The following is a 25,025-nucleotide window of genomic DNA, read 5'->3' on the forward strand; positions in this document are numbered from 1 at the left end:
TGGTGGGTCCCACAGCACTGCCTTCTGACCCCAGGGTGCCCTGGGGACAAGAGCAGCCTTCAAGCAGGTGACTGGAGAGACCCTAATAAGCAGTCTGTTTATGGAAGGGTCCTTGGGGTTAGAAAACCAAACCCGGGATGAGCAGTTATCACCCTGGGCTGGAAGCAGCCTTGGGAGGATGGATTCCTAACCAACAGAAAAGCGACCATGTCACCCTCAGGCCGTAAGAGGGGACGGAGCCATCATCACACTGACCCTACCATTCTGCTCCCCAGTTTAGGGGCAAACCCCGGGGGGGCAAAAAGGCTCCTGAAGCATTTCCGGTGTCCCTTCCCACATGACAGGAGTGTAAAAGGACTGGGGGTCTGCAGGGGTGCACGGAATATGTCCAGCCCCCACATAGTTGACTTTTCCCACCAGACTTTAAGCTCCCAGAGGACCAGGATACAGTCTATCCCCTGCTGGGTCCCAAGTGCCCACAAGTGCCCACACACAGTGGGCACTCAGAGAGTATTTACCGAATGACTGCAGAGAAGCAAAGAAGAAAACCACTCGCCCAGGACTTAACAGCAAGTAGGTAACAAGCAGCATTTTGTAAAAGGTAAAAATAGTCCTTAACAGGGTGTTTCCCTACGGTAAACCAGTTCTTACTTTGACCATTCTGCCCAGAGCAAAATACAGCCGACATATATAAGAAGAGAAATGGAAAAGCATAGACGAGTTGTTGAAAAGATTATATTTATGCTTTGCTTGGAGTGAAGAAAAGTTTGGGGGAAAGGGACCAAAGAATTTTAAATGGCCTTTTAAGAAAAATACAAGAAGTACGTCTTTCTCCTAACTTTCGGACCTGTGGTCTAGGAAGAAGGGGCCGGTTGCCAGGATTATTAAAGAAACTCTGTGTTGAGCAGTGGAAAGATGTCAGCTTGTGGGTTTCTCTGCCACGGGAGGTTTTGGAGCCCAACGTTGTCTGGATTTGATGACAGGTAATGACATTAACTAATTACAAAACTAATCGCATTTGGAGCAGTGGAAGCTGAGATCATGATAAGCATAATCAAATCCCTGACTTCGGGGCTTCAGGAATGGGAGGATAAGCTTTCTCCCTTTGCAAAGCTTGACCAGATGCTTTTCAGAGGCCTTTGTCTGAGTCTTCTGGAAGCTGCAGACACCAGTAAGGGTGGAAACCAGCATTCTGAACCACAGCACCCAGAGGTCTGCTTGGCATTGAGCAAGCACGGGGGTCCCAACTGGCTAAAGATGAGCCTTGCCAACCCCCTGCCATCCGGAGCTCCGACAAGGTTTAATGCCTGGCCCTCCACTTCCTCTCTCTTCCCCCAAAAGCCTGAAGACCCATGCCTCCTGACCCCCATCACTGGTTGGGTCATCTTGGACAAATTCCAACTCATTGGACCCTCTGTTTCTTCCTCTACAAAGCAGAGATCGAAATATTTGTCCCACTTGCCTCAGCAAATTGACATGAGGATCCAGTGAAGTAGCATTTACTTTGCGTGTTATGGGCTTCCCTGGTGGCTCAGACGGTGAAGAACCCACCTGCGACACAGGAGACCCAGGTTCAGTCCCTGGGTTGGGAAGATCCGCTGGAGAAGGACATGGCAACCGACTCCAGTATTCTTGCCTGGGAAATCCCATGGACAGAGGAGCCTGGCAGGCTGCAGTCCACAGGGTGGCAAAGAGTCGGACACAATTGAGCAGCTAACAGTTTTCAGGACTGTTACTGGATGGAACTAGTGACCATGGCATTTCCATGGCCCAGCTCCAGGCTCTGCTGATTCCTTAAAGGGCTTGAGATGCTCTGAAGGAGGTCGGCCTCTTCTCTGTCCTCCTCCCAGGGAACCTGGGGAGGAAGAAGGAAGAAAGAAGGTGATGGAGGTGACTGACCGCTAGAAAGGTGTCTGGCTTCTTTATTTTAAGGATTCCCACTTTCCTGATAATTGGGGTCTTCATATCGAAGGTGTTTGGCCTGTAATTTGGCTCCTCCTGTCGTACTTTTTATATTTTATAGCAGTCTGTAGCAAGTGTAACAAGTGTTTCAACACGTGTTGAAAGTGTTCGTTGTTTGGTCGTGTCTGACTCTTTGTGACCCCATGGACTATAGCCCACCAGGCTCCTCTGTCCATGGGATTTCCCAGGCAAGAATACTGGAGTCGGTTGCCATGTCCTTCTCCAGCGGATCTTCCCAACCCAGGGACTGAACCTGGGTCTCCTGTGTCGCAGGTGGGTTCTTTACCGTCTGAGCCACCAGGGAAGCCCATAACACGCAAAGTAAATGCTACTTCACTGGATCCTCACGTCAATTTGCTGAGGCAAGTGGGACAAATATTTCGATCTCTGCCTTGTAGAGGAAGAAACAGAGGGTCCAATGAGTTGGAATTTGTCCATGATGGCCCAACCAGTGAGGGGGTTCAGGAGGCATGGGTCTTCTGGCTTTTAGGGGAAGAGAGAGGAAGTGGAGGACCAGGCACTTACCTTGTTGGAAAAAATTGTTAGTTGCTCAGTTGTGTCCGACTCTTTGTAACCTCGTAGACTGCAGCCTGCCAGGCTCTTCTGTCCATGGGATTCTCCAGGCAAGAATACCAGAGTGGGTTACCATTCCCTTCTCCACAGGATCGTCCCAACCCAGGGATCAAACCCGGGTCCCCTGCATTGCAGGCAGATTCTTTACTGTCTGAACCACCAGGGAACCCAACATTCCTGAAGCCCCCATGTAAAACTTGAAATGAAATCCTATATGTCTATCCAATGATCTATCCATTCTCTTATTAATTCATCCCCCTCCCCACTAGTTAAAGCCATCCTCTGAGTTCAACTTCACTCTTCAGAAACCAAGCAATCACTTAAGAAAGGGGAAAACATTAAGAGATCCAGATTTCAATTAACTTGGCCATTGATTTTTGTGTAATTCTGGGGGAGGCATTATTCTTTGGGTAAGATGGGGGGAGGCAAAGAACTCAAAGATTAATGAAGGTTCTAATACGGGCAGTGCCAAGGGCTGGGATATCCGACATCGTGGTCCCCAGGCCCTGTTGAAAAGCAGAAATGTTAGGAAATAGTCTGGAAGAGAGGCCTGCTGCTGACCTGCCCGTGACAGTGGTGGGTCTGCCGTTCACTGGGTAAGGAGAGCTTTCTTGTTACATTTTAATGTAATTCCTGTATTTGGTGTTTCACACAATTCCATCATTTTTTAGTTGGTCAAAAAGTATGTACTCATGTAACAATTTAATGTATTAATTTTTGACTGTTCTTCATATCATGTACCTCTCTAGTCAAAGTGATGTTATAAACATTCAGTGACAATGAATCAGTGTTAATCCTAAATCCTTGAGGGCTTCCCTGGTGGTCCAGTGTTTAGGAATCGGCCTGCCAATGCAGGGGGCATGGGTTTGATCCCTGGTCCGTGAACAACTAAGCGCTTGAGCCACAACTACTGAGCCTGTGCTCTAGAGCCGGGAGCCAGAAGTACCGAGCTAGCCCTGTAGAGGCCTCAAGCCACAGCTACTGAGCCTGGAAGCTGCAACTGCTGAGCATGTGTGCTTAGCTACTGAAGCCAGTGCACCCTGGAACCCGTGCTCCGCAACAAGAGAAGCCACTGCAGTGAGGAGCCCTCACACCCCAAGGAAGAGTAGCCCCTGCTCGCTGCAACCAGAGAAAAGCCAGAGCCACAGCAATGAAGAGCCAGTGCAGCCAAAACTAAAATAAATAAATAAATCTTTTAAAAATAAAAATAAATCCTTGATCCTCCACAACGTGCTTGAAAAGACAAACTTTCTGAGTTAAAAGCTCTAACATCTGTTAGGAAGAATTTTTCATGTGGGTTTGGAATCTTTAATTCCCACCCCCTCACTTTATGAACTGCATTGGCTTTTGACCTCCAGACATCTGACTGCAAATATCTTTTCTTGTATTCCCATAGTTCTAGACAATCATTTTTGGAAGACAATAAATGTATTCACTATAGATAAAGATAAATAACATATGTAGCCAAACTTGATTGTTTTAGCTGTAACTGTTTCATAACTGTCACATGCATATCCATCCTAACAGGGGACACGAGGTTAGCACGCACACACACACACGTGCACGCACACACGTACACACACTACAGAAATGCCACAGAGGAAACCACTGATACAGATATAATTTTTAATGCGTTGTGTCACTGACTGTCTTCTGGAGGAAAGAGTCTCTGTGAAAATAGATTTAAAACAACAGGCAGTTTAATCAGATAAGTACACCACATCTATCTCTGTCCCCTGGAAATATGATTTCAGCATCATGCCTGGTGGGGAGCTCATTGAAAGACGTGTCTTCTGAGCAGTAGAGTGAAAGCAACTGTCATGAGAAGCTTTTCCAGGGTAAAGGGATCTGCTGGTGTGATGACTGTGGGGAGGAAGATGACGATCGCCTTCATCAATAGGTAAACTGTTGGAACTGAGCAAAGGAAATAAGGTGTAATTGCAAATGATACAGGCTTCCCAGGTGGCGAAAGTGGTAAAGTCGTGCCAGTGCAGGAGACATAAGAGACACGAGTGCAATCCCTGGGTCAGGAAGATCCCCTGGAGATGGAAATGGCAACTCGCTCTAGTATTCTTGCCTAGAGAATACTATGGACAGAGGAGCCCGGCGGGCTACAGTCTGTGGGGTCACAAAGAGTCAGACATGACTGAAGTGACTGAGCACACACGCACCCAGTGTCCCCTCAGGGAAGCGGTTGACCAATCAGAGGTGAGAACTGGCAGGTAAACTTTCTTCCTCCCCTTCCCTCTCCAGATCAGTCTCCCCTGAGACCTCATAGTTCATGCTCTGGAAGAACGCACCTGCATTACTGCCCTGCGGCTGCTGTGACAAGTTACCCCAAACTTGGCAGCTCATACAGCAGGCATGTATCCAATCAGCGTCACTGGCCCACACGGAGCTCTCAGCAGGGGCCGTACTCTCTCTGGAGACTGGAGGGGAGGGGCCCTTCCTTGCTTCTTTGAGCACCTGGTGAGGCCCACATCCCTTGCCTGGTGATCACTCCATCACTGCCATCTCTGCCTCGTGTTCACACTGCCTTCTTCTCTTCCGTGTATTAAATCTGCCTCTGTCTCTGCCTCTTATTAAAAGGACAGTTACAACTGGATTTAGGACCTATCCAGATAATCCAGAGCTTTCCAGGTCACACTAGAGGTAAAGAACCCTCCTGCCAATGCAGGAGACGCAGGTTCAATCCCTGGATCAGGAAGATCCCCTGGAGGAGTAAATGGCAACAGACTCCAGTATTCTTGCCTGGAGAATCCCATGGACAGAGGAGCCTGGCAGGCTGTAGTCCATGGGGTCGCTGAAGAGTCGGACATGACTGAGCAAGTACACAGATTATCCAAGGTAACTCTCCATCTCAAGATCCTTCATCACAGCCTATTCCTGGATCGAACCTCCACAGAACAGATAGCATATGAGCTTCTCCTCAAGCTCTCCTTTCTAAGGAACTCAAAATAATGCACATAAATCATCAAGAACTTTGCACACGGCAACGGGAGTTATAACAGTAGTAACAATAATAGTTCCCACCGTTTTCAATGAGATTTTACTTTTTTCAGGAGCATTGCTAAATCGCTTAAAAATAGGCTTAGACACTGTGGAAATGGAGGTCATCTATTTCGGTGGAATTTTACACTGTGTTGAAAGATTTATTCCCCCCTCTACAAAACATTTCCTGCATGGTGACAATTTCTCAGTAGAATACCTGCTAAAAGATTAGAATTAGAAAAAGAAGGGTTTTCCCACAGCAAATGGAAGGGAATTCACTTCATGGCAGGGAAGTTAAATAAATTGGTTAATGCTCACCAATTTCTTAGAGAGGAAAAGTGTTATCTGTATCAATGTTAAATCCTGCAATGAATATGCTTTTTGTGCTGAAACAAATTACGTTTCTGAGAACAGCACCATCCTGGGTCCTAGGAATATTGGAGGAACAGCACAGCTTCAAGAGGGCAAGGGGAGAAGGGGGTGACAGAGGATGAGATGGTTGGATGGCATCACTGACTCCATGGACATGAGTTTGAGTGAGCTCCAGGAGACTGTGAAGGACTGGGAAGCCTGGTGTGCTGAAGTTCACGGGGTTGCAAAGAGTTGGACACAACTGAGCAGCTGAACAACAACAGCATGGTTTAAATGCTGAATTGCAGGATCAGATGCCCCTCCTCCAAATTCAGACAGCAGGAGTGTGAGTTACTGATGTGGGAGAAAGAGGAGAATAAGAAGGATTTTCTACTGTACTTCCCAGAGGTCTGTGCAGTTGACAGCTGTACCATGAAAGATTCTGGAGGGTTCACTTTGTTTTATTTTTAAGAGGCAACTTTATTTGCACCATTGTTTCAGGGAATCATGTGACTTTTAGGTGCAAGCCTACGTGAAGAGCATAAGTAGCCAACAGAATTGACTATAACTATCAGGGAAAATACTGGCAAATCTCCTACTGGGACACAACACATTCCGTATTACAGTTCAGGCTGCTTCCTCCTCGCACATTTGATAATCATCATGTCAAAAGTTACAAGACACATTACTGAAGGACTACAATGTGACTGAAGACGGTATGGGACAGTAAAGCCAAGTAAGTCCATATCTGGCCTATTTAATATACATCATCTAAATGAATGATTCACGTTTGAAAATGTCTCTGATAGGGATTCCCTGGGACTTCATGTACAAAATCGTAACTTTCAAATTTTCCAAACCTAGATTGTCCCCATCCTGTAGCTGTTGGTGAAATCTGCTAGCAATATTTCATCTCTTTTCCTCTTTTCTTTCTTGATATGTAAACACACTTATGCACATGTATACACACACACACAGTCACACATACTCACATGTGCACAGGTATATACATGCACACCTACATGCAAACATACGTATACATGCATCCACATGTGCGAGTATACACACATGTACACATACATGCGTGCTTACATGCACGTGTAACGTATGTTATGTGCCCATATACACACACAACCCAAAACAATGTCTCCAGCAACACGCTGTTGAGTGACAGGACTACTCTCCCTTCCCCACCCCATTTCTCTCTTTATATCACAGATAAGGACCAAGCCCTTGGGCAGCTCAGGAGAAACTGTGAGGGAATCTACTTCTGGAGGACTCCAGCCCAGGAGTCCGAGAACAAAACCATCCTACGAGTCTTCCACCTCTTCTTTAAATAATCATCACTCTCCCTGAAAAATTCAGCGCCTTTTCCAGTTAAAAGCAGATGAATAAATATTGCTGAATAGTGAAGAAAAGACAGAAGAGAGAGAGGGAGAGAAAGAGCAAGAGACAAACTAACTGAAGAACTGAACACGCCTGAAACCGTGGCCAGAAGTATGACGCGCAGAGGCACATGGAGCCCTGGAAAGTAGTGTTTAAAACCAGCAAACAGCTTATGGTGCTTCCACCTGCTTCAGTTCAGTTCAGTTGAGTCAGTTGTGTCCGACTCTGCAACCCGGACTGCAGCACGTCAGGCCTCCCTGTCCATCACCAACTCCCGGAGCTCACTCAAATTCATGTCCATCGAGACAGTGATACCATCCAGCCATCTCATCCTCTGTCATCCCCTTCACCTCCTGCCCCCAGTCCCTTCCAGCATCAGAGTCTTTTCCAATGAGTCAACACTTTGCATGAGGTGGCCAAAGTACTGGAGTCTCAGCTTTAGCATCATTCCTTCCAAAAATTCCCCGGGCTGATCTCCTTCAGAATGGACTGGTTGGATCTCCTTGCAGTCCAAGGGACTCTCAAGAGTCTTCTCCAACACCATATTTCAAAAGCATCAATTCTTCGGCACTCAGCTTTCTTCACAGTCCAACTCTCACATCCATATATGACCACTGGAAAAATCATGGCCTTGACTAGATGGACCTTTGTTGGCAAAGTAATGTCTCTGCTTTTGAATATGCTATCTAGGTTGGTCATAACTTTCCTTCCAAGGAGTAAGCTTGCTGCTGCTGCTGCTGCCAAGTCACTTCAGTCGTGTCCGACTCTGTGCAACCCCATAGACGGCAGCCCACTAGGCTCCTCTGTCCCTGGGATTCTCCAGGCAAGAACACTGGAGTGGGCTGCCATTTCCTTCTCCAATGCATGAAAGTGAAAAGTGAAAGTGAAGTCGCTCAGTCGTGCCTGACTCTTAGTGACCCCATGGACTGGGGCCCACCAGGCTCCTCTGTACATGGGATTTTCCAGGCAAGAGTATTGGAATGGGGTGCCATGGAGTAAGCTTACTAGATCTTAACTAAACTGATTCTCATTTCTTCACATGGCAAATAGAGATAACACTTATTCACTGCTTTTATACATAGTATCTATGCCACATAGTATAAGATACTTTTATACATAGTATCTTATGACTGAGAAAACATTTGACCCTCTGCTGTACTTGAGTTCTCCACTTGACTCACCCAACCACCCACTGGTGGCAGAGGGGCCCATCTTTTGGCCCTGCAGCAGAAGTCCACAGGATGACCCTAGGTGTTTTTTTTTTAATTGAAGGTGATCATAGGTCTTGATGGACTTCCTTGGTGGCTCAGACTGTAAAGAATCCACCTGCAGGGTTTCCTGGTGGCTTAGTGGTAAAGAATCCGCTTGCAATGCAGGAGACATGGGTTCAATACCTGAGTCAGAAAGATCTTCTGGAGCAGCATCCACCTGTAGTGTGCGAGATCTGAGTTCAATCCCTGGGTTGGGAAGATCCCCTAGAGGAGGGCATGGCAACCCACTCCAGTATTCTTGCCTGGAGAATCCCCATGGACAGAGAGGCCTGGAGGGCTACAGTTCATGGGGTCACAAAGAGTCAGACATGACTGAGCAACTAAGCACAGCACATAGGTCTTGATGGAGGAGAAAATGGCAACCGACTCCAGTATTCTTGCCTGGAGAATCCCACTGACAGAGGAGTCTGGCAGGCTACCGTCCATGGGGCTGCAAAGAGTCAGACATGACTGAGCCAGTAAGCACACATGCACACATAGGTCTTGAATTAGCTAATAAAGGTGCACTCTAAGTCATTAACACCTCCTCCTCCAGGCAGCAGACAAAGGAAGAGCCCAGCCATGATTCACCACCTGCCACCAAGACAATCGCAGCAGAACCTTTTCTCAAACCATGACTTCTTGCACTGCATCCTTCTCACTTCCTGCTACCAATGCACCTGTACTGATTACCGGGGACAAAAACACATCACCAAAGGTCCTCAGCATCTCACCAAAGGAAGACCACTATTCACATTCCTATAAACACATTTCTCAACCTGGAGTAGACTTTCAGCAGGTGCTCAGTGGATCAGGTGGAGTAGGTATATCAAGAGTCAGCAAACTTTTTCTGCAAAGAACCGGATAGCAAATCTTTGAGGTTTTGTAGACAATGTGGTCTTTATCAACACTGTTCCACGTTGTGTCCAAAAGCAGCTGTAGACAACACATCCACAAATGGCTGTGGCCATGGCGATCCCATGAATCTTAACTTACAAAAGGAGGCAACAGAGACTTCCCTGGTAGTCCAGTGGTTAAGAATCTGCCTGCCAGTGCAGGTGATCCCTGGTCCAGGAAATAAGATCCCACATGCCATGGAGCAACTAAGCCCATGTGCCCTGACTCCAGAGCTCACCGTCTAGAGTCTTTGAGCTGCAACGACTGAGGCTATGCACCACAGTTATTGAAGCCCGCACACCATAGAGCCCGTGCTCTGTGGCAAGGGAAGCCACCAGATGAGAAGCCCATGCACCACAAATAGAGAGTAGCCCGCAACTAGAGAAAAGCCTGTGTAGCAACAAAGACCCAGTGCAGCCAAAAATAAATTAATAAATAAAAAAAATTTTTTTAAAGAGACAACAGGTCAGAGGTAGCCTGTGGGCCTTTGCCAAAACCCCAGGACTTACATCAACTTTGGGGAAAGTGTTGATGTCAAAAACATCATTTTAAGTCTTCCTTCTAGAGGCCGGTCCTGCCAGCTCTGAACAGTACATCCAGGCACTTCTGTCCCTCTTCCCATAATCCTCTTGTGAACACCCACTGGCTTCAGAGACATGGGGCTTTCACCCTTCACACACAGTTATTCTGGAAGACAAAACAGGGGCAGAAATTAAAACCAGAGACCCGGTCTTTGTACCCTGCCCAGCATATCAAGTGCCCCTCTTCAAATTGTCCTGGGTGAGCTGTGTACCTAACGAAGAAAATAGAACTATTCTTTCAGTTAATCGTCTTTTAGCAAGGGGGTGGTGGGGTGTGGGGGGGGGGCACAAATTTACTAAAGGCTCTTCTAAAATGCCAGCTGAAAAGGGAAAATGCTCCTTGGCACTAGGTAATCTTTTTCATGTGAAGTTACACGATCACTTCTCATTCTGTCTCTTAAGCACCGCGTGGCACCCATCCATGTATTAGGCTAATAACTGCACGAATCTAGTTAAAAAGAAGCAAGCAATTATTTTAATTAGAGGAGAACAAAAATAACACTCCTGGATTCTGGTTTAAGGGACAAGAAGGAAGTCGTCGGGGTTCAAAAAGATCCCACAAAATATTTTTGTGAAAGGAAAAATAATTAAGGCCAAATTTAGAATGGACTGGCAATACGTGGGCCAAATAAAATGAATGGCACCACTGTGCAGCTAAAACCCATTCATAGAGACGAGCCCCAGAAAGTCCATTTCTGTGATACCATTTGGAGGGTGTAGCCAATTTCACAAAGTGAAAGTTCGCGTCTAGCGGGGACTTCAGCAACCCTTGCGAACCTCTTACACGATCTCTTACAGAGTTTCTGTGTAAACTCTTTTATTAATAAGAGAAAGGGGGAAGCATCTCGGTCAGATGCCTTTTAAGCAGGATTTTTTTTTTCTTTAAAATTCTTAGAGTAAATGGTTTTAATTTGTTACTCTGGAAAAATCTGTATAGGAAATCCTTGCTACTAATCCATTCTACAGAAAGCGGATGCCATCAGAAGAGAGTTTCCACTATTTGAGTTGAATTTAGTCAAAGAGGAAGAGATTGCATCAGCGGATTTTCCATCGCCTGGGCCTTCTTGCCTCCCTTCTGGGCATGGCATTTGGGCCATCCTAGTCCATCTCAGGCTTCCAAAAAGATGAAATAAGGGAATTCCCTGGTGGGCCAGGAGTTAAGAATCTGCCTTGCAATTCAGGGAACATGGGTTCGATGCTTGGTCGGGGAACTAAGATCCCACATGCCTTGGAGCAACTAAGCCCGTGCACTGCAATAGAAAGTTCGTGTGCCTCAACAAAAGATTCTAGTAAGGTGGATGAACCTAGAGCCTATTATACAGAGTGAAGTCAGTCAGAGAAAAACAGATATGGTATACTAACGCACAGATATGGAATCTAGAAAGATAATTCAGCCTATTATACAGAGCAAGATATCAGAAAGAGAAAAACAAATAGTGTATATGAACACATATATACGTAATTTGGAAAGATAGTACTGATGAACCCATTTTCAGGGCAGCAAGGGAGATACAGACATAGAGAACAGACTGTGGACACGGTGGGGAAGAGAGGGTGGGACCAACTGGGAGAGCAGCCCTGACATACGCACACAGAGCCAGTGGGACACTGCTGTACAGCGTAGGGAGCTCAGGCTGGCACTCTGTGATGACCTAGAGGGGCGGGATGGGGGAGGTAATGGGAAGCTTTTAGAGGGAGGGGAGGTGTGTATACCTATGGCTGATTCATATCGATATATAGCAGAAGCCACCACAATAATGTAAAGCAATTATCCTCCAGTTAAAAATAAATACATTTTTAGAAAGATCCCATATGATGCAAGGAAGATCCTGAGTGCTGCAACCAGGACCCAAGACAGCCAAATAAATAAAGGACTAAAGTTGAAATGAAATACAAACCAGTCCCCTAGTCAGCATTGTCCCTTCTGTTTGAATTTATACATGTTTACTGAACACCTGCTCTCCACCAGGCTGAGCCCTGGACCCTGCCTGCAAAGAGCTCAGCATCTCATCACAGAGATGAGGCCCCGGCCAGGAGACCACATGGTCCCAGCTGGAGGGCTCAAGGGTTCTGGTCTGAGCTGATGGTTAAACAATGGGTTGTCCAGGAGGAAGCCATGGACAGCCCATGCCTGGTGGGAGGAGCAACACACACAAAGGTTGGTACAAAAAGGCCCCGCGTACACACTGAGAACCAAGGGCAGCTGGAGATGCTGCCGGGGAGGGGGCAGGCTGGCGAGGACGCAGAGCCCGGCCAGAGGGGTTCCGGGTGCGTGTTCACAAGCCTGCACGCCACCTCGCAAAGCCACCAAGGAGCTCTCTATGAGGGCTGAGGCGGCCAGCTTTCTATGCTGCTTTTTGGCTGTGCTGAATCTTCAGTGCTGCCCGGGCTTTTTTCTCTAGGTGTGATGAGCAGAGGCTGCCCTTCAGCTGCAGGGCTTGGGCTTCTCATTGCAGTGGCTTATCTTGTCGGGTGCACAGGCTCAATGGCTGTGGTGCATGGACTTAGTTGTTCCGAGGCATGTGGGATCTTCCTGGACCAGGGATTGAATCCATGTCTCCTGCTTCGGCAGGTGTATTCTTTACCACTGAGCCACCAGGGAAGACCCACCAGCTTTCCATTTTGGAGTGAGCACTTGGATGTCTGAGAAGAGGATGAAACGAAGACTGGGGGTACTAGAAATGCCATAGCCCAGAGGACCACAGCAAGTAGGTGTGGAGAGATGGGTGAGCTATGAGATGCACAGTACTGAAGGAGATTAAAAAGAACAGGTCTGTGGAGCAGCGATCAAAAGGTCAAAAGGAGGAGATGAAATTGGTTTTGAAGATTCTCACTGGGATCAGGTATTTATCTGAATGCTTGCCCTGTCCAGAAAGTTGTTATCTCACAGGTTCCTCTTCAAATCCGAGATGGACCTTGACAATGGGCCCAGGATTGAGACGCAGTGACAAAGATCAGCCTTGAGCATGTATGTTTACTGCTAAGTGCCATGGGAGAGCTCCTAGAAAACAGTCTAACTCCTATTGACCTTCCCATGGGCTTCCCAGATGGCTCATCAGTAAAGAATCCACCTGTAATGCAGAAGACACAGGATAGGTTGGGAAGATCCCCTGGAGGAGGGCATGACAACCCACTCCAGTACGCTTGCCTGGGAAATCCCATGGACAGAGGAGCCTTTTGAGCTACAGTCCATGGTGTCCCAAAAAGTTGGACAAGACTGAACACGCACACAGATGCAAAACTCACACGAAACCAGTTTTCTGCCTGAAGTCTAATTCAAAATATACAGAAACCTGGAATGAAATATGATTGTGATGAATACTTACTGTGATGGTTGGTATGATGGGTTAACTTGATGGGGCTAAGGGAGGCCCAGAGAGCTGGTGAAATGTATTTCGGGGTGTGTCTGTTGAGGGTGTTTCTGGAGAAGCCTGGCCTTCAAATGGGCGGATGGAGTTAAAAGGACCACCCTCAACGTTGCAGTGAGAAGCATCCCATCTGCTGAACGTCTGTACCAAATAGAAAGACAGAGGAAGGGTGAGTTTTCTCTCTGCTTCCCCTGGGACACCCGTCTTCTCCCGCCCTTGGACGTGGGAGCTCCCAGTGCTTGGGCCTTCAGAGTCCAACCAGGTGTGTGCTCATGCGGTCACTTCAGTCACGTCCACCTCTCTGCAACCCTATGCATAGCACAAGTGTATTCCATTATCTTGTAATAACTTTTAATGGAGTATAATCTATAAAAATACTGAATCACCGTGCTGTATACCTGAAACCAATATAATACTGTAAATCAACTCCACTTCAATTTAAAAAGAATCCAACCATGACTTATACCACTGCCCACCCCCCAGCCCTCAACCCCCCAATAGTCAGGCCTTCAGATTTGGACAGGGTTACACCATTAGCTTTCCTGGCTCGCAGTTTGCTGATAGCAGATCAAGCGACTTCTTGGCTTCTGTAACTGTGCTAGCCAATTCCTATAGTAGGTCTGCTCTTATATGTGTGTATGTATATATATATATATATATATATATATATATATATATATATATATATATATATGCATATATTCCATTGGTAGGTTTCTCTGGAGAAACCTGAGTAGCATACTCAGGACAGGTGTTAGTTGCTCAGTCATGTCTGAATCTTTGTGACCCCATGGACTGTATCCTGCCAGACTCCTCTGTCCATGGGATTCTCCAGGCAAGAGTACTGAAGTGGGTAGCCATTTCCTTCTCCAGGAGATCTTCCTGACCCAGGACTGATGCTAGGACAAACTACATACAATCACTATATTAGATTAGGAGGAAATGGAAACCCACTCCAGTGTTCTTGCCTGGGAAATCCCATGGACAGAGGAGCCTGGGGGGGCTACAGTCCATGGTGTTGTAAAGAGTCAGCCATAAATGAGCACACACACATGCATTCATGTTTTAAATTTTTAAAGAATGTAATGAGAACACTTCTCAATTTGTTTCATGAGCCAGCTAAATCATGATAACATACCTGGCAGGGATATTACACTAAAAAAAAAAACTACAGGTAAATTTCTTTTATACATATTGTAAAATTATCAAAACATGTGGTAATACATAAAATAAATATCATAACAAAATTCAGTTTAGTCCAGAAATGCAAGGCTGGTTTGACATTCAAAAACTTCTTGCACAGTTCATCACATTAACAAAATAAAGGGGAAAATCATATGATCAGCCTATAAACAAGTAAGCACTTAACTTATGGCAAAAATGTTTCAGAGTACTAGAGAAAGGAAGTAAGTGGATATGATGGAGGAATAAACAGACTTGATCCCAACATCACACCATGTATGAAAGTCAATACCATGTAGATTACAGATCTAAATGAGAAAGGTGAAATTATTGATATAAAGTTTCCAGAAGATAATACAAAAGAATATTTTCATGACCATCAGGAAAGCAAAGCGTTCTTAAATAGGACATAGGAAGCATTAACTATAAAGGAAAATATTGGTAAGTTAAAGTACAATAAAATTAAAATCTTCTAGTCATCCAAAGACACCATAAAGTGAGTGAAAAGTCAATATATACCTCAGGGTAGTATAAGATATTTTCAATATACATAAACAAAAAAGGATCATATTCACAATATAAGTATCTCAGTAAGATACTTAAAAATCTGAAAGAAAAGATGAACAATACATCAGGAAAATCAGCAAGACATTTGCAAAAACCCATTCTCAAGATACCCAAATAGCCAGGGTACTTGAAAAGATGTTCAACTTATTAGTAAATCTGATAAATCAAGTTAAAACCACAATGAAATCAACTAGGTACCACCAGAGAGCCCCAAATCAAAAAGACTAAGAACCAGATATGAACAAGGAAGTAGGGCGGCATAACTCTCCCACTTGCTGGTGGGAGTAGAAACTGACAAAGTTCTCTGGTCTACACACACAACAGAAATGCATGCACACACCCACCAAAGACATCCACAAGAAGGCCCACAGCAGCCCCCTCGGAATTAGCCTAGAACTGAAACAACCCAAACACGGATCAGGAGGAAAATGATGGGTAAACTATGCTTTGTAACTGTTAGAACGGAAGGAAATACAACGGGGAAAAAATACTATAATTATACCCAACAACATAGACACAGCTCACAAACTTGATGTTGAAAGGATAAAGCCAGACACAAAAGAACAGATACCATATGATTGCATTTATAGAGTGTTACTCAAGAAACAGGTGGCTCAGATGGTAAAGCGTCTGCCCACAATGCCGGAAACCCGGGTTCAATCCCTGGGTTGGGAAGATCTCCTTGAGAAGGATATGGCAACCCACTCCAGTATTCTTGCCTGGAAAATCCCATGGATGGTGGAATCTGGTAGGCTACAGTCCATGGGGTCTCAAAGAGTCAGACACGACTGAGCGACTTCACTCACTAGCTCAAGAAAAGAGAAAAAAACAACCTATGGGACTAGATGTTAGGATGGTGGCTATCTCTGAGGAGGAAGAAGGGACACCATCACCAGGGCCATTGGGGACAATGGCTGGTTCTTTTTCTTACCTGGGGGTGGTTACTGGGATGCATTCCCACCAGGATCATCCATGGAGTCACGTATTTCTGCTTTTTGCAGCTTCCATATGTGGAACCTCAATAAAGAGTCCCCAAAATTTTCAAGTGTTGATTTCTTCAGTGAAGCACATGGAGGGACTAATACAGAAAATAGTGTAGAAGATCTTTTTTAAAACCAACCTTGGGACCTTCTTGGTGGTGGTCCAATGGCTAAGACTTCAGGCTCCCAAGGCAAGGGACCTGCGTTTGATCCATGGTCAGGAAACCCATGGATCCCACACACCAAAACTAAGATTTCACATGATACAACCAAAAATCTCACATGCCCCAGTGAAGCTCGAAGATCCTGAGGGCCACAACTTAGACCTGACACAGCCAAATAAATAAATAATTTTTTTTTAAATAGTAGTCTGCAGTTACCTGGGTTCACTGACCTAGAACCAGACATCCTAGAAAGTGAAGTCAAGTGGGTCTTAGAAAGCATCACTACGAACAAAGCTAGTGGAGGTGATGGAATTCCAGTTGAGCTCTTTCAAATCCTGAAAGATGATGCTGTGAAAGTGTTGCACTCAATATGCCAGCAAATTTGGAAAACTCAGCAGTGGCCACAGGACTGGAAAAGGTCCGTTTTCATTCCAATCCCAAAGAAAGGCAATGCCAAAGAATGCTCAAACTACCGCACAATTGCACTCATCTCACACACTAGTAAAGTAATGCTCAAAATTCTCCAAGCCAGGCTTCAGCAATATGTGAACCGTGAACTTCCTGATGTTCAAGCTGGTTTTAGAAAAGGCAGAGGAACCAGAGATCAAATTGCCAACATCCGCTGGATCATGGAAAAAGCAAGAGTTCCAGAAAAACATCTATTTCTGCTTTGTTGACTATGCCAAAGCCTTTGACTGTGTGGATCACAATAAACTGTGGAAAATTCTTCAAGAGATGGGAATACCAGACCACCTGATCTGTTTCTTGAGAAATGTGTATGCAGGTCAGGAAGCAACAGTTAGAACTGGACATGGAACAACAGACTGGTTCCAAATAGGAAAAGGAGTTCGTCAAGACTGTATATTGTCACCCTGCTTATTTAACTTCTATGCAGAGTACATCATGAGAAACGCTGGGCTGGAAGAAGCACAAGCTGGAATCAAGATTGCCGGGAGAAATATCAATAACCTCAGATATGCAGATGACACCACCCTTATGGCAGAAAGTGAAGAGGAACTAAAAAGCCTCTTGATGAAAGTGAAAGAGGAGAGTGAAAAAGTTGGCTTAAAGCTCAACATTCAGAAAACGAAGATCATGGCATCTGGTCCCATCACTTCATGGGAAATAGATGGGGAAACAGTGGAAACAGTGGCAGACTTTATTTTTGGGGGCTCCAAAATCACTGCAGATGGTGACTGTAGCCATGAAATTAAAAGACGCTTATTCCTTGGAAGGAGAGTTATGACCAACCTAGATGGCATATTCAAAAGCAGAGACATTACTTTGCCAACAAAGATTCGTCTAGTCAAGGCTATGGTTTTTCCTGTGGTCATGTATGGGTGTGAGAGTTGGACTGTGAAGAAGGCTGGGTGCCAAAGAATTGATGCTTTTGAACTGTGGTGTTGGAGAAGACTCTTGAGAGTCCCTTGGACTGCAAGGAGATCCAACCAGTCCATTCTGAAGGAGATCAGCCCTGGGTGTTCTTTGGAAGGAATGATGCTGAAGCTGAAACTCCAGTACTTTGGCCACTTCATGCAAAGAGTTGACTCATTGGAAAAGACTCTGATGCTGGGAGGGATTGGGGGCAGGAGGAGAAGGGGACAACAGAGGATGAGATGGCCGGATGGCATCACTGACTCTGTGGACGGGAGTCTGGGTGAACTCCGGGAGTTGGTGATGGACAGGGAGGCCTGGCGTGCTGCGATTCATGGGGTCGCAAAGAGTAGGACACGACTGAGCGACTGAACTGAATCTAGGTTCAATGTGCCCTCCTGATGTTGGTTCCAGAGCGGAAAGTGGAAAGGACCACACATACACACCTATGACTATAGGTCAGCTGGATCGGGAAAAGTGAATGCCTTTCCCTGAGGAACCATGAATAAAACTCGGACCCTCTGCAGTTGAGCAAAGAGGTGAGGAATGTATGAAGGAAAAAAAAAATGAAAGAGCCGTTGTATGAAATTATGTCAACAATGAAGGACCTGGAGGAGACGCTTGTATTTCCAGCCTTATTATGTAAAGCGGGATTAAAAGGTAACAAATTGAGGCTGTCTAGGAGGAAATACTTTCTTACGAAATGGATAATTAACCTCTAGCCAATGGTTTAGTAAAATCCAACTCCTCCCTTAAAAAAAAAAAAAAAGATTAGCTATTTATAGCAGCTGAAACAGCATCCACAGTTACACTGACTGCTATTATATTACAAAGACACCTCTGCTTCCAGGCAAAAAAAAAAAAAAAAAAAACTGATAGCCAGCTGGGGTCAGGAAGGAAATTTTCCCTTTGGTGTGGGATTTCACAGCTCCGTTATCTAGTAGTGAACCATCCAGGCACTGCCTGGCGTTTGCACCTCCGTTTGGACACCTGGCTCTTCCATCCAGGGAGCTGCACTCAAACAAGCCATTGTTTTCCTCCTGGATGGCACACCTGTAGCCTTGTATTTAGGCCACACCTTGTGTTTCCAAAAGGTAAACACGAGGAATATAATCAAAATTGGTCCTAACACGACTGTTTTTACATCAACAGTCTATAAATATATGGGAGAACTCAATATACGTGTGAAATAAACAGAGCAGGTATGCCTACACGGAGGTAATTCAAAAGACAGCTCTGTAATTTAGCAGCCTGGATCTCAATTGTTGTATTTTTCGGCATGAAAAACACAGATATTATTCATCAAAGTGATTGTCCTGCGCACTTGTATACCTTATATAATTTATTTTTTCGGGGCTTTTTACTTCAAAGAAATCACTCGCTAATGACATTTCAGACTTTAGAAATTTTTCTGATAGCACACTGCTATTCCCTCAGGGGCAGAATTGTGAATAAGTGGATTTTTTAAAGATCATTAACAGATATTACAAACCAATTCAAACGGAGCATTTTCCTTGCAAATTACCTTTAACTTTTAAAGCCATTGGAAAAAAAGAAAAAGGAAAAAAGACAGTGAGTGATTTAATTTACTTAGCCTGTCTACAAATCACAGCTTTGCACTCCATCGGCGATTGCATTTTTCAACCAAAAAACATCTCTAACTATCTCTAATAGAGATATTTTTCTAAATGATCACACTCAATGAGTGATATTTCAAAAGATAGTGATGTTTAGTTTTTCGTTTTTTGTGTTTTTTTTTTTTTTTTTATCACTGAGCAAGTTGCCCTGGAATTGAGAATGTTTATTTTATTGATATGCTTGAAGCCAAACCAGTCAGCCCTGCACTGCCTGTATCTGTTGCTTAATTAAAACTCGCAGGTAATTAGCAGGTTTATCATTTCTGAGCAAATGGATGGAGAAGCTTTGGTGGTAGATTGTGGAGTTTTTGAGGTAAGGAGGGGCTCTTTTATTTAATGATCAAACTGTCGTTTCCTGGCTAAAGAGCTAATATTTGGGGTGAGAAGCACCTTTATTCCCCACGTACATCAGGCCTAGATTCCTATTTGCATCAGCACCCCGTTGTGTATGTTTTCTATTCAAAGAGCCCCTGTGGACTTCAAAGTGAGTTGCCTGCGAGGCCAGGCTACATGGGAGTCCTGAACGGGGTCGGATCAGGCCCAGAGCCGGGAGAAACCATGCCAAGACCAGCGCGCGCTGGAGCCCCCAAACCATGTCACAAAATTAAAGGGTGTCCCCTGCCTAGGCCACCCCACAGTGCATGTGGGAAATGTCCCCAGGCTTGCCAAGCGCTGCGCTGTCTTCTCAGGCTACTCCTTATAAATATTTGATGAGTGGCACTCCATTTGTAAGGAACTATGTTAATAAGAATATTCTTTGAAATCGGAGTCCAACGTAGGCTTTAAAAGGGGTCATTGTTTGAAGGACTACAGGTTTCCCCTTTTTCCTTTTTAAAGTGCAAAGTCAACTTACCAAGAGTCAAACAAAAGGATCTGGTGTCCTTTTGGATGGTCCATCAACCAAAAATGGGTAGGATTCTACACTGAAGGAAGTTCTATTTTTGGAAGGGTTTATTAAATTATTGAGGGTGTGTGTGCTTAGTCGCTCAGTCATGTCCCACTCTTTGCGACCCCATGGATTGTAATCTGCCAGGCTCTTCTGTCCGTGTGAATCTCCAGGAAAGAATACTGGAGTGGGTTGCCATTTCCTCCTCCAGGGGATCTTCCTGACCTGGGCAGGGGCAAGGAGGTGGGTGGGGATTGAACCCTGGTCTCCTGCATTACAGGTGGATTCTTTATCATCTGAGCCACTAGGGAAGCCCTAAATTATTGAGAGGACTTCCCTTGTAGCTCAGTCGGTAAAGAATCTGCCTGCAGTGCAGGAGACCCAGGTTCGATCCTTGGGTTGGGAAGATCCCCTGGAGAAGGAAATGGCAACCCACTCCAGTATCCTTGCCTGGAAAATCTCATGGACAGAGGAGCCTGCTGGGCTGCACTCCATGGGGTCACAAAGAGTCAGGCACAACTGATCGACTAACACTTACTTACTTACTTACTTACTTACTTACAGGAATAAAAATGCTAATATTTCTTGAATGTTTCTTGGGTGCCAGATATTTTCATTCTCTTCTTTTCATCCTCACCAAAATATTATGCAGTAGAAGGTAAAGAATCCAAGAATCCGCCTGCAATGCAGGAGACCCGGGTTTGATCCCTAGTTTGGAAAGATGCCCTGGAGAAGGAAATGGCAACCCACTCCAGTATTCTTGCCTGGGAAATCCCATGGACAGAGGAGCCTGGGGGGCTACAGTCTATGGGGTCTCAAGAGTCGGACACAACTGAGCACCTAAACGACCACCAGGAAAGTTCCCTGGAACAGAGATACACGTTCCTGGGCCCTCACACGGGGGTGTGGCCTCACCAAGCCTTTCGTCTATATGACAGGTGATGGTTTCTGAAACTGCTTCACACAATCCAGGTCATGGAGACAGTGTCTCATCAACCTTTCCTTCCACTTCAGGCCAGTTTCTCAACATCAGACTTTCTGTTCTCATCACTGTAAGCTTTGGTCTTTTAACGAAAATGAATCTAAATGGGAATGATTTTTCATGTAATTGGGGTCAAAACAAAAGTTTAAAAATAGAATAAAGTAAAACAGGATGATTTCCACTCATAGAGCATCAATCTGTTTATTTTGTGCTCAGTCGACAGATCTTTATACCCGCTGAGTTGAAGTGCTTCAGCGAGGTGCTAAGATGTTGGATTTCTGAGCACGCTTTACCTTGCCTTGACATTTAGGGTAAAATCAAACTTCTAAATCTGAAGCACAGGGAGGGTGAGATGAATTGGGAGATCAGGATTGATGTATATACACTATTGATAACTGTAACATAACTGATGAGAACCCACTGTAGAGCACAGGGAATGCTCTATGGTGACTTAAATGGGAAGGAAATCCAAAAAGAGGGTATGTCTGTATACATACAGTTGATTCACTTTGCTGTACAGAAGAAACTAACACAACATTGTAAAGCAACTCTACTCTCATAAAAATTAATTTTAAACAGATTTTTTTAAAACCCATGAAGCATGTAAGAGGGCAGATGTGATTTGATGCCGGACGGCCTCTCATACCTCATCCTGACCGGCTCACTGCTCTGCAGTCTCTGTGGAGAGGCTGAGGTGCCTCCTGCCTTTCTCCACCTGCTGGTCCTGTCTCTTCATTGTTGTTGCTCTTGTTCTTCAGTTTTGACTGAACACATCTGACTCTGCAACCCCATAAGCTGCAGCACGCCAGCCTTTCCTGTCCTTCACCGTCTCCCAGAGTTTTCTCAAACTCATATCCATTGAGTCAGTGATTCCATCCAACTTTCTCATCCTCTGTTGTCCCCTACTCCACCTGCCTTCAATCTTTCCCAGTATCAGGCTCTTTTCCAATGAGTTGGCTCTTTGCATCAGGTGACCAAAGTATTGGAGCTTCAGCATCGGCCCTTCCACTGAATGTTCACGTTTGACTTCTTTTAGGATTGACTGGTTGGATCTCCTTGTAGTCCAAGTGACTCTCAAGAGTCTTCTCCAGCACCACAATTGTTAATTTGGTTTAAAGGTGCTCTCCTCAGAAAGTGCTTGCTTTGCCTTCAGATCCAAAACAGTCCAGCCCTGATGTTCACCATTTCCACTTCCTTCAGAGCATCATTTCCTCTGTTAGCTTAGTCTCTCATGCAGCATCCATCTCCCCAGTTCAGCTGAGCCTCCAGAAAGTCAGAGATCATCACAGTCTGTCCTCCACTTCTTCTCCCAGTCCGTGCATAGTCCCTGGCACAGGGAATATTGTTGGCTGAAAGCAGCTTTACCTGGTGTAAAACAACATAAAACCCCAGGCAGATACTCTGTCACTGGCTGCTGAGGCAGCTCTTGAACTGAGGAAGAAAAGCTCTCATTTTCCTCGTGCACCAGCTCAAGTTCTTTCCCCTGCAATTGATCCCTGCCTCCTCTCCGCCAGACAGACACGCACACCTGATCTGGAAGGACTGCCTGTGTTTACTCCCAGTCTGGGAAGTCTTACCTGTTGGCAGGGTCCTGCCTGCCAAGAAGGCACAACTCCCCCGTCATCTGAGTGCTAGGCGGCCATGAGTTTGGTGTCCGAGGGGCCAGGTGTGGCTCTCAGGGGCTCCAGGGGCTCCTCTGTGCAAGTCACCACTGGCGACAGCAATATCGCAGAACTCAGTTCCCGTCACCTCCTAAACTGCTGACCCTGATGCAGGGTGGAATGTTTTGTTTTCTTGATTGGATCGCTTCCAAATTAAAGAAGGACTATTTAATAGTTGTAACAAGGGAAACAACACTTAGAAACAGATTAAAAACAAAGATAATTCTTTGTCCCCATCACACCTCACTACCACTCTCTGAAGATTACCAGAGGCAGACACACATAGCCTATATCCCTGTGTTATATAAATGATACAGTGTATATTACATACATTTATACTTAATGCGTGTGTGTTAAGTCACTTCAGTGTGTACCACTGAAGTACAACTTCAGTATAATATAATTATAACTTACGTATACATACATTAGTATAACATATGTGCTGCTAAGCTAAGTGCTAAATTGCTTCAGTCATGTCTGACTCTGTGCGACTCCATAGATGGAAGCCCACCAGGCTCCCCTATCCCTGGGATTCTCCAGGCAAGAACACTGGAGTGGGTTGCCATTTCCATCTCCAATGCATGAAAGTGAAAAGTGAAAGGGAAGTCAATCAGTCGTGTCCGACTCTTAGCGACCCCATGGACTACAACCTACCAGCCTCCTCCATCCATGGGATTTTCCAGGAAAGAGTACTGGAGCGGGGTTTCATTGCCTTCTACGATAACATATGTATATATAACTATATATTTGCTGTTGTTTTTGTTCAGCCGCTCAGTCATGTCTCACTCTTTTTGACCCCTTGGACTGTAACCCACCAGGTTCCTCTGTCCATGGGATTTCCCAGGCAAGAATACTGGAGTGGGTTGCCATTTCCTTCTCCAGAGGATCTTCCCAACCCAGGGGTCAAACCCACACCTCCTGCATCTCCTGCCTTGGCAGACAGGTTCTTTACCACTGAGCCACCTGGGAAGTTCATAACTATATAACGAATATATAGAATTTTACATCCGTGGGGCTGTGTATATGCTGGAGGGACTTTATCGCAGGATCCCATCTTCATTCAATGGCTGCTTATCTATGTATGTTACTTGCCTTTCTTAGGTGTGGCTACTCCAGGGACTTTCTGGGAAGACGGGTGGGACCACAAAGGACCACACCTGTGTGCAGCGGTGCCCATTTCCCGTTCTCTTCAGAAACATACCTGCGTTGGGAAAACACACTGGGATTCAGATGAGTTTTCAGAGAAGTGACATTGCTGGTGTTTTCTCCCGGATGACGGTTTGAGGACATCTGAAGAGGTGCCTGCCCCACCCCTACCTTGGTGAGGTCCAGACCAGCCCTGAGCACCGTCTCCTTGCTTCCTTGAACTCCCCCGCCCACGTTGCTCCCTTCTGTTTCTTTTTTCTTTTTTTTTTTCCTCTCCTCTGTTTCTAACTGGCTCCCGTTTCGAGTTGCCAGCCCCTGTATTGCCTCTGACCTTGTCTCTTTCCAGCAGCCTTCTCTCAGGAACGAATCTCAAGGTCAAGGCTTCATTGACTTCCTCCTAGGTGCCTCTGCCCTCCAGTCCTCAGAGAGAGCCACCCACACTTTCACTGGGTGCCCATCGACTCAGCCCAGCTGTCTCCAGGTGGTCATTCCCTCTGACTCTCCCCCTACAGACCACAAACTTGGTCAACACAGCTGTGAACTGCTGTGTAGGTTTCAAACATATTCAAGGCGTTTATTTCAACCAGTTCTTACAATAGCCCATAAAGTAGAGAAGGTTACATACACTGGCCCCTCAAATATATGGGTCTTAAGAACATTAACAGGAAATTTGCTAAAAAGATGTTAAATTGGTCACATAAAAAATAGTTTTGCTGTTAGTAAAAGAAAAATACAGTAGAGTAACATTGATATACTTTTTGCCTATGGAAGAGCAAATATTTCTAAGGATGAACAATACTCTGTTCAACAAGGGAGGACAGTGGCCAGACCCTTTAACCTCTCAAAGGTAGGAGGACATATTGGTGGTACTGCTCTGATTGATAATTTGCCATTCTTGCCTGGAGAACCCCGTGGACTGAGGAGCCTGGCAGGCTACAGTCCACGGGATCACAAAGAGTCGGACATGACTGAAGTGACTTAGCACGCACGAAAATTCAACCAAATTCTCCTAAAGCATCCTCGCCATCTGCCTCTTGAATAGCCATTGCCGCCCCCGGCTGTCTCTAGAAGATACTCCCCTGTCCTT

The 25,025-nt window shown here is 45.4% G+C and overlaps 1 long non-coding RNA gene across 1 annotated transcript in view; it reads right to left on the reverse strand.

The window, feature by feature from the left end:
- Window positions 1–5,570: 5,570 nt before the first annotated feature.
- LOC139185721 (uncharacterized) overlaps window positions 5,571–25,025 on the reverse strand; it is a 33,162-nt gene continuing 13,707 nt past the window's right edge. Inside the window, exons 5-6 of the long non-coding RNA XR_011569200.1 lie at window positions 13,318–13,500; window positions 5,571–10,097 (exon numbers count right to left, since the gene is read on the reverse strand). This is a non-coding gene — a long non-coding RNA (uncharacterized lncRNA). The remainder of the gene's footprint in view (window positions 10,098–13,317; window positions 13,501–25,025) is intronic.

This window comes from Bos indicus, chromosome 11 (genome assembly GCF_029378745.1).
Source record: "Bos indicus isolate NIAB-ARS_2022 breed Sahiwal x Tharparkar chromosome 11, NIAB-ARS_B.indTharparkar_mat_pri_1.0, whole genome shotgun sequence".
NCBI classification, from domain to species: domain Eukaryota; kingdom Metazoa; phylum Chordata; class Mammalia; order Artiodactyla; family Bovidae; genus Bos; species Bos indicus.